This window comes from Danio rerio, chromosome 4, assembly GCF_052040795.2.
Source record: "Danio rerio strain M-AB ecotype USA chromosome 4, GRCz13ab, whole genome shotgun sequence".
NCBI lineage: Eukaryota > Metazoa > Chordata > Actinopteri > Cypriniformes > Danionidae > Danio > Danio rerio.
Window position 1 is genome coordinate 65,016,752 of NC_141024.2, and position 10,781 is coordinate 65,027,532.

Below are 10,781 nucleotides of genomic sequence, written 5' to 3' on the forward strand. Positions count from 1 at the left end.
TCAGTGTTAAAAGACTTGTGCAGGTGTATCCAGACATACAAGCAGCCGACAAAGAGTTCTGGAGCAGGACAGACAGGTAGTTCACAGTGGCTAGGCTAGAAGTTTATACTTGGGTGACCAGAAAGTGGCCTCCGCTATTTTGGGGGGTCCATACAAATACACCAGTGTAAGCGATACTATTGCACAGAAAAAATTAAATGAAAGAATTAATTAATCGGTTGAACACAAAATATTTTAAAGAAAGCTTAAGTATCAAGGTGGCAATATACAGTATGTTACATTGTAGTACATGAGCTGGCTAATACAGACTCGTAAATGTTTAGTTGTTAAGATTAGTTAAATACTAAATCCTATACTTGAGACCGGCTGCATATACAGCTTTAACTAAACTGAATTTAACTAGAACTACACCAGCATTCCCAATGCTCTAGACTAGCTTTTTGCACTGGTGCGTCTAAAATGTTTGATGGCATTGCAATTAACACTGCAATTTTACATGTTAATTTTTTTTTAAATCACAATCCATATAGGCAATATTGACTTGTAAATGATTAACTAAAATCGGGTCAACACACATTATGGGGATTGTGTGTAGAATTATTAGGAAATTAATGAATTTAATCCATTTTGAAATAAGACTGAAACATTAAAAATGTGGAAAAAGTAAGCGCTATCAATACTTTCTGGATGCATTGTATATGGTTTTTAGTGCGTTATCAAAGACTTAAAAAAATAGTCCAACATTATCTACAGCAGCAAAAGACCCTCCACATCAAAAGCTACTGGTCAGCTCACGATTCAGCAAACATCTGAAAAACAAATAGCTTATTATGCCTTCACAAGAAATCAGTGTTTTTGAGTCTAATGAAGATAGTACTATTTTATTAAATTATTGTTTAGCCTGGCATGTTTACTGTTACAAAATATTTTAAATGTTTCTTAAAATAAAACATATTGTGTTCAATGGGGGAAAAGTAGCTGTTTTTTACACAGAGATTAAAAAAACACATTTCAGAGCAGTAATCACAATACTGTGAAACTGTGATATTTTTATCCAAGATTATACCCTCAGAATTTTTTTATTTATTTATTTTTTTCAGTTGTCCTATATTCTGTTTTTCTATGTTCTTGGAAATGCTGCTGTGTATGAAAATGTGACGATATATCCAGGTTCTATAGTTAATTCTGAAATAAATCTTAAAATGAAACAATATTTAAAAATGCAATATTTAATGTGTTAGACACTAAATAAACATGTCAACTCATTTATATTAATCTGATTCCTTAACAGGGCCGCACGGTGGCGCAGAGGGTAGCACGTTTGCCTCACAGCAAGAAGGTTGCTGCTTCAAGCTTCGGCTGGGTCAGTTGGCGTTTCTGTGTGAAGTTTGCATGCTCTCCCCGTGTTGGCGTGGGTTTCCTCCGGGTGCTCCGGTTTTCCCAAGTCCAAAGACATAGGTGAATTGGGTATGCTAAAATTGACCATAGTGTATAAGTGTGTGTGAATGAGTGTGTATTGGTTGCAGCTGGAAGGGCATCCGCTGCGTAAAACATATGCTGGATAAGTTGGCCTTTCATTCCGCTGTGGCGACCCCAGATTAATAAAGGGACTAAGCCCAAAAGAAAATGAATGAATGAATCCTTAACAGTTAAAATTAACCATTTGAGCGTGCTTAGTGTGGGGTATGTTGTGCCATTAAATTGTCAATAGGTTTTATTTTTTTCTACATTTTAAATCTGCTTTAGCTTTCCTCTTTCCTATAAACCTGGAAATATAAAATATATATTTTTTTGGTTTTTAACAAATTGCTTATTTTATTCTTAGATTGGTGTACGCTGATGGTCTGCTGAGAATTCTGCTGAGTTGAAGGGATCCTCCTGTCAGACAACCTCTCCAAAGTACAACAGGACTAGTAAGTAACATCTTAAACATACACTACTGTTTCATAGCTTTTAGGTTGGTATGGTAAATTCCAGGGATGTAACGGTATCAGAATTTCACGGTACGGTAATACCTCGGTATGAATGTCACGGTACGGTATTTATTGAATCATTTACAGGAAAAAACAAAACTTATGAAAATACTCCAAAAAAGTGCCAAAAGTGTCAATGACATACAAATTAGCCATCTATCTGTAAGCTTTGAAACACTAACTTCAATTTTAATAACAAAAAAATATTAAACCATGTAAAAAAAATAAAGTTTCAATTTAGTATTGTTGAAAACTCATCACATTCAACATTTAATCACTCACTCACTTAGATAGAGATGGGTTTAAAGGAAAATTATCATATAAATATAATCTGGTAAAAGCTGGTATCTCTGGGTATTTACAATGTCCCCTGCAACAGAAAAAACCCTCTCATTTGGGACTGAGGTTTCTGGGACAAGAGAGATATGACTTGGCCCAGGTTGACAGCAGTGGGGAACGTTGTGCATTGTCTTTTCCCCACTTGAGAAGACAAACCATGAGTGAGATAGAGGTCTCATGTCTGCATCAATCTGAACAGTGTGCTGTGTTTCTGCAGTCCCCATGACTGATCATTAGTCGTATTCCCCAACTTGCAGGCACGTGCACACATAGGGCTCAACCTGTGCAGTGCACATGCCCTTTTTAGTCTTGGATAGAAAATGCCCTTCCAAAATGATCAAAAGTGCCCCCGCGACGCGACACAACCTCCGTCCAATCCAGCCCTTCAGTAGGCGCGCGACAACACCTCTCTTGAATATGCGCGCTCAACCCCCCCTCGGCGCTTTACAATACGCGCGCCACAACACAGCTGATCAGAACGCGCGGCGACAACACCCGCTTTAGGTTCGATCATTTCCATCTTTTTTTCATCTCCGCTACTAGCAGCACACTCCATTTCCGCATTACTGGATCTGTAGCGACAACAGACCGCAAAGGATTATGGCCACGCCTGGGCTGATGGGAAATGTAGTTTCAGCTACGTCCCGTTCGCTTCATTCGCCTGAGCAAATTTTCTCAGGAGACCTACAGTTTTACCGAGTCATGCGACTTCGGTAATATCGAAAAATTTAATATTGCGGTATGACGGTATTTACAATACCGTTACATCCCTAGTAAATTCTCTTCTGATAGTGTCAACTTTATTTAATTAATACAGTCAAGCAGTAATACTGTGAATTTAATACAATGTATATAATTAATAGTGTCACATGATCCTTCTGAAAAAATAGTATTCCAATGTACTGATTATCTCCTCAAGCTGTTTTTTTTTAAATATAAAACATTTTAAATAAACATATTTTTAGTATTCTTGATGTATGAAAAGTTTATTTTTAAGAGCATAGTATTTATTTGAAAAAAAAAAGCTTGCTCTTTGATGATTGCTAGCAATCAGACATGTTTCTTTAAAACAAAAAGAATTTGTGCAAAAAAGTATTCTCACTGAGCGTTGTCCAACTGTGGTCCAACACGTCATTTAAGTTTTCAAATAAGCCTAAAAGACTTGATTAGCTGCATAAGGTGCATTTAATTAGAGACTTGAATATATCATTTCTTTATATATCCTCCTCTATAGCCTACATATAGTAGAAGTTGTTTGCTGAAAAACCTTTTTGTAGCAGAAATAAAGCTATGATTAGGCTCACCCGGATTTTTCGCAGAACTCCGCAAATGTTTAGCCTATCATTAATTCTGTTTATTTACTTGAGTAAATGTGTGTAAATCTATATTTATTCAGTTTTTTAATTAATTTCAGTAATATTATTGACTAATGTGAAAATGTTCATCTGATTTATGTACAATGCAGTTTGTACAGTAATATTTTCTGTCTTACTAGATATGTTACATGAAAAACTTGCTTTATTTACCAAATAAAGTGAATCTAATTGGATTTGCATTTTAAACATTAAATAAAACTTTAAAATATATTATTTTTTATTTCATATATTAAGGTTTTAGTTATGATACTCCCAAAATAATTCCGCAGAAATCCGCAGACTTCCACCAAAATTTTAAGCAGAAATAGCAAAAAACATCTGCAGATTCCTCCTGGCCCTAGCTATGATATATTAAATGTGGTGTACAGTGTGACATTTTAGTTGACGAAACTTAGTTTAATTTGCATGTAATGTGGTATCTGAAGATTTGACATATATTTAGAGACACATTTATACTAACACAATGATACTAAAAACCAAAAAAAAAACATTCATTATGATTTCACAAGGAATTTAACTTTCAAATGGCTTTTCTGAAAATTAGTGCTCAGACACACTCTTTAAGTTTAAATTAAATTACACGTTTTAGCTAGGCACTTGCATAACACATACTCCAGTTATATGTCATGAAACAAATAATATATATTTGTGGTAATATGAACTGCTCAAATGCTAATCTTTCTCCTTTTGGTTTCTTGCTTTATTTAAGGGTTCCCACTACAAGGATTAGATTTGGCTACTGCAGTCCCGGTTTGGGCCAGCCTCACTTGTGAAGACTAAAGATGAAGACAACATACAAGAACAATTTCGAGGATGGCGACACACTTTTTATTCCACCTATATATCCCCTTTTATGTGTAAGCAACATTCCACAAGATAAAACAAAAGTAAATGACAGGTTATTTCTTTTAATTTTGTCTGTTTTCTTGGAACATTGTACACAATTTACAACCAGTTTTATTTATATAAATATAGGTCAGAGCAAGAAAATGTTATGTTTTCTTCTGGAGAAAGTCTTATTTCTTTTATTTCGGCTAGAATAAAAACAGTTATGAATTTTTTAAAAAACATTTTAAGGTCAATATTATTAGCCCCTTTAAGCAATTTTTTTCGACTGTCTACAGAACAAACCATCGATATACAATAACTTGCCTAATTACCCTAACCTGTCTAGTTAAGCTAATTAACCTAATTAAGCCTTTAAATGTCACTTTAAGCTGTATAGAAGTGTCTTGAAAATATCTAGTCAAATAATATTTACTCAGTTATTAGAAATGAGTTATTAAAACTATTGTGATTAGAAATGTGTTAAAAAATATTTCTGTTAAACAGAAATTAAGGGATTTTATATATATATATATATATATATATATATATATATATATATAGAATGACAAAATCTGTTTTGTGTCGTGCATTAGAGTTTGCTTAAAAAAACTGGTTATCTCTGAGAAAGTATTATTTTATATTATTGGTGTGTTATTAGTTCAGAGGAGATTGCAAATTGTTGAATGCCATTTATTAAAAAAATGTAAAAAAAATTGACTACAGACTTTAATAAAATTTTATCAGACAATTATTTTAATTTGTATGATTTTATTTACTACTGTAAATAATGTTTGCTTGGTATTTATTTTGTGTTTGTGTACTCTTTTTTTTATTGTAACTCCCTGAAGAAAGTCTTTTGGATACTGAACACATGACTGGTATTATCTTGTATTTTAAGATTATAGTCTTGGAAACATGCATTTTCTTTAACACTATTTAAGAAATTATAAGCATTATAACATGTGCTTACACAAGTGATTTGTGTTTTTACCATAGTAAACTATAGTCACCCTTAGTGTACATGTTTTGAAGTACTTGTAAATATTCCTATGGTCTTAATGTAAATGCTGCAATGGACTTTGTATTTAAAATCTTTATTGCACAGTATTTTAGCCATGGTTATAGTACAACTTGTTGGTTTTGTTTTAAACGTAGTAAAACATGGTTATGTGTGATAAAAGTATGTTAATCTATTTGTATGTTTGTGAAAAATATTAATAAATCTTCAACTGTTATTGAGAGTGGTGTGTCGTGTTTATTATAAATAAGCAGCTGCTGCAGCTAGTGGTCCATAAGTATGGAGCAAAACGCCTGAGAACAGCGCCTCCGCGGAGCGGCCGGCATTTCCGGTTGCGTCGTCCTAACATCGGCCGGACAGCGTTTCCGATCATTTGCCGACGTCGCGGCGACATTTTGCCAATTAGCAAACGCTCCCTGAGCGACATCGCGCCGATGGAATTTTGAAAGTCGGCACGACGTCGGCCCAACGTATGTGTGCTGTCTGGGATATATATATATATATACATATCCCCTCAAAAAATCCCTTTTTTAATGAGACCGTTTCTAAATTTATGAATTCATTGGTTACCTAGTTGACTCCAAACACTGTTTGATTTTGCCAGAATCCTTTCCGAGGCGATCCAATACAAGGCTTCTTCTCTCAGAAGGAAAGATTACCTGTAGAATTGTAAACTTGGATTTACCTTCACTGCTACTAAAAATATGGTACAGTATTTCTCTTCAAAGCTTAGTAAATAGATCAAAATATTTGATCTTACTCCCAGTATCCAGTGCCCAGGCTCATGGCCCCATAGCTTCCAACATGAAAGCGTATTTTGTTGGATCACACTAAAAAGGCAAACATAATTTATAAGCTTTCAAAACTAGACATAAAATGATGATCACACAAAGCCTGACACAAGTGTAAGTACATAAAATAAAATTCACAACATAAACTTTGAGTTTGGCTTGAGGTAACTTCAGTAGATGGGAAAAAAACGTTCTTATATGCTTACCTTGAATCTTGAGCCCTTTCCCTCCTCTATCCTATTAATTCCATGTGTCAATATGAAGTGCTTTTTTACTTGTGCAAAATTGTGTTTTTTCACAACAAGGGCCATGTATGCATTGATCACCTAAATGTTAGAAATATAGAAATGTTAAATAAGCAGGAAAGCATTACTGAAACGTGTACATACATGTCATGCAAACAAATCTCTTTACCTCCCTCTCAACTTCTTTATTGGGAGCTGTCCCAACTATGTCCCAGTAAAAGAGTTTATAATTGTCAATGCGAGAAAGCAGAACATGTGCATTTTTTCCTCCTCATGCATCTTGAATTGCTGCGTGATAAAGGAATAGTAATGAAGGAAATCAATTATTTGATGTATTTGCCATTGTAGCACAGGTGAATTAAGTCACACAGAACGAGTATTAAAAATATATAAATAAATAAAGATGAGCAAAACACACATTACATAGTATACTGATGTAATTAAATAAATGTTATTTTTCTTCAAATCTTATATAAATAAGAAAAGGATATTTTCTTTTTAGTGGATAGAATGTTTTTTATGATTTTTCATTTATCTGAGTCATTTTTGGTTCATTTGTATTATGTATGTGAAAAAGGGGTACTGGCCCTTTAAATCAGTTTTTCGGAGAAAGTGCTTCTCTGACGAGGCAGAGTTGAATCCTCCATTTTGTGAGTGGTGACAGAGCAGATCTGACGCAGATTAGTGCATCTAAACATCGCTATTTGTGCCGAAATACACCAATAATCATCTTATGAAAGGGATTTGGTGAGTGTTTAACACTTTTAGCATGTTTTTGCCTTGTTTTTGTTGAAGTTTGTCGAACGCTAATCTGATAACGATCAGTAAACAAGTGCCTACGCATTTGTGTGATAAAATCCCTTTAACATATATGCTTTAAGTAAAACCCTGAGTTTAAATTAATGTGTTTATACTTTATAGTGATTTTTGTCCTGGTCTTTATTCTGTGTAAACATTATATTTGAGTTTAGCTTGTTAGTCTGTTAATTGTTTTATGAGAAGGTTATGTTTAAGCCTGATTAAGTTAATTGCTTTAATGAAAAGGTACTTTCAGTAAAACGCAGTGTCCTAATTGTATTTTTATTTAAAATATACAAACTAAATATGGACATTTCCTGTTATCTTTGGCCTAAAATACAGGTCAGGTTTTTGATTGGTGGAACTGAATGTTCTGGAAATCAGTTGATGGCGAGCCTCCCACGGATCTGGACACTTGATTGACTGAATTGATCTCCCATCGCTATACTACGGTTTTTGTGCTTTATGAGGTGGGATCTAAGCTTACTTATTTTTTTTATTTCTTCATCATTCTCGGTTGGAAATACTGAGAAATTCCTGGACTGTCTCACGGACCTATATTTTTCATATTTTTTCTTTCTGCCATCCGCGTTACACGGATTTGAGTTGAACTATTCTTTTCTTTTTATAAACAAAAGGGAATAGACTGATTTGAAGTTAAAGAGACTTAAGAAAGATTTTTTTTGGATTTTGACAACTTGGGTTTTTTTTGTACAAAGAAAAAAAAAGAACAAAGTCTGTTGGACTGTAATGATTATTGATTCTTTGAGCTTTAGTGGTTTTAAGAAAGCCAACTAATTCACAGTGTAACTCTTTTCTGTGAGATACAAAATTTCATGAATGGGAAAATTACATGCTTAAAGAGACATAAGTGTGTTTAGAAGGTGCACCTTTAGGATTGTATGTGCTGTACAATATTGTCAATTGTATTTTTCTGATACAAGTATACTGTTTTATTTTTACTGTTAAACTTTAGTTTATTTTTTCTCTTTTTTTTTGGCCAATTTATATAGTAAACTACCAGCTGATTTAAAGAAAAACCACGTGGAATATTTTCTTTTCTCAAACATTTATTCATACTATTTACAGGCTCCATAGTCGAACCTAACTGGTCCAAATAACATCTTTGCACTTAGGAAATAACACATAAAATTAGCACAACCAATAGCTCTTAATTATTATAGGTGTAAACGGGTGCTACACCATTTTAAGCTAAAAAAGGTCCAAGTTACGTTTTCAAGTTACATAAATTTTTTTGTGACCAGATTGAACAGAGGATTGTCCTGCTGGAGGAGAAAGAGGTGGAGGTGGAGATGGAGGAGGAGAAGGCCAAATGTCCTCATCTGGAGAACAGACATCCTGAGGTGGACAGACTAAAGTGATTTGAGGTTGAATTGAAAATGAGGGCTAAGGTGGCTGAGAGGTGAACTGATGTTTCCTGATTTTTTAGGTATTCTTGGCCTCTCCTCATGGTGGAGTTTCAAATGATCAATGTTGACCCTTTGCGTGAACTGTCCTATAGAGTTGAAATGGACCGCATATTTGTTATCTATTTTGGTCACCATAAAGGGACCAAAATATTCAGGGTCAAGTTTTCCTCCCTTTCGTTGTTCACTGCGAACATTTCACCTCCATACTATGTCCCCCACCTCAAGGCTTTGTCGTTGCCTTTTTGAAAGTCGCCATCTAGTTCTTTTAGTGTTTTTCTCCACTAGATGGAGAATGTTCTCATGGCATCTGATGTCAACAGCCACCTCTTCCTCACAGCACTCTACTTCAAATGAAGAATCAACCTTTGGCAACATGTTACTGAGAAATCCGTCTTTCGGATGAGACGTTAAACCGAGGTCCCCACTCTCTGTGGTCGTTAAAAATCCAAGGATGTTCTTCGAAAAGAGTAGGGGTTTAACCCCAGCATCCTGGCCAAATCTGCCCCCTGCCTTCGAAAAGAGTAGGGGTTTAACCCCAGCATCCTGGCCAAATCTGCCCCCTGCCCTCTGTCCATCATGGCCTCCTAACCATCCCATATTCAATGGGCTTTATCACTCTGTCTCCTCTCCACCAATCAGCTGGTGTGTGGTGTGCGGTCTGGCGCAAAATGGCTGCCGTCGCGTCATCCAGGTGGATGCTGCACACTGGTGGTGGATAAGGAGATCTGTGTAAAGCGCTTTGAGTGCCCAGAAAAGCGCTATATGTAAGAAATTATTATTATTATTACTAAATATATTATCTTCATTTGGATTTACTATATACAGCTTTGAAAATATATATACCTGGCACTTTTTATAAAATTATAAACAAATAAATAAAGATTTTTCACCTGATAGCTTTCTGGGACTTACGAAGGGTATCTTGCTTTTCTCCCAAACATGAGAAGAAAACCTTGTGGTAAGCTGTTTTTTGTTGAATGCATTGGATACCAATGAATTCTACTACTGAGCCTCTCCACCAGCCCGTTAGTCTGAGGGTGGTATGGAGCACAGAGACTCCTCTTAATTCCATGTATCTGGCAGACTTCAGTGTTGATCTAAATTTGCATATAAACAGTTTATTAGAATAGTAATTTTTTGTCGACTGCACAAAGTGTCTGTGCATTTAATGTAAAATAAATGGAATCAGAATTATTACCCCTCCTGAATTATTAGACCCCCTCACCCCCCCTCCCCCGAAATATATTTTCATAATTTTAACAGAAACATTGTCATTATTAAATTGTTATAATAACTGATTTTAAATAACAGATAATAACTTTTATATTTGCCATGATTACAGCACATAATATTTTACAAATTTCTCAAGATACTAGTATTCATATTAAAATGTACAATTCAAAGACATAACAAGGTTAATTAAGTTAACTAGGCAAGTCATTGTATAACAGTAATTTGTTTTGTAGACTACTTAAATGAAATACTGTAAAAAATTCCTTGTGGAACAAAAAACATTAAAAAAAAAAATACCAGAGGACTAATAATTTAGACTTTTACTTCAACAATTGCATCTGCATTTAAGGAGTTTTTGTAAAAAAGGATACAAATGCTTACAGTGTTGACAAACTCCCTTCCTTGATCTGTTAAGAACCGTTTGGGGACTTCAAACTTATACAGAAATTAAAGTGCTACTACTGCTGCACATTTGGTTTTGAGCGGATATGCCTGTGCCCATTTTCTGCAATAGTCTATGATAACTAAAATATACTGATTTTGATGGTCCGTTTTCACCAACTTCCCTACCAAATCCACTCAAACAAGCTCTAATGGAACCTTAGTCTGTCAAGCAGGTTAGCATTGAATTTTAACATTTGGACTGTAATAAGACATTTTGTTAGATGTATGCAAAATATTACATTGATAGTTCACCCAAAATTACAATTACCTCATCATTTGTTTTTGGTCACTTGTTTTTTCTAAATA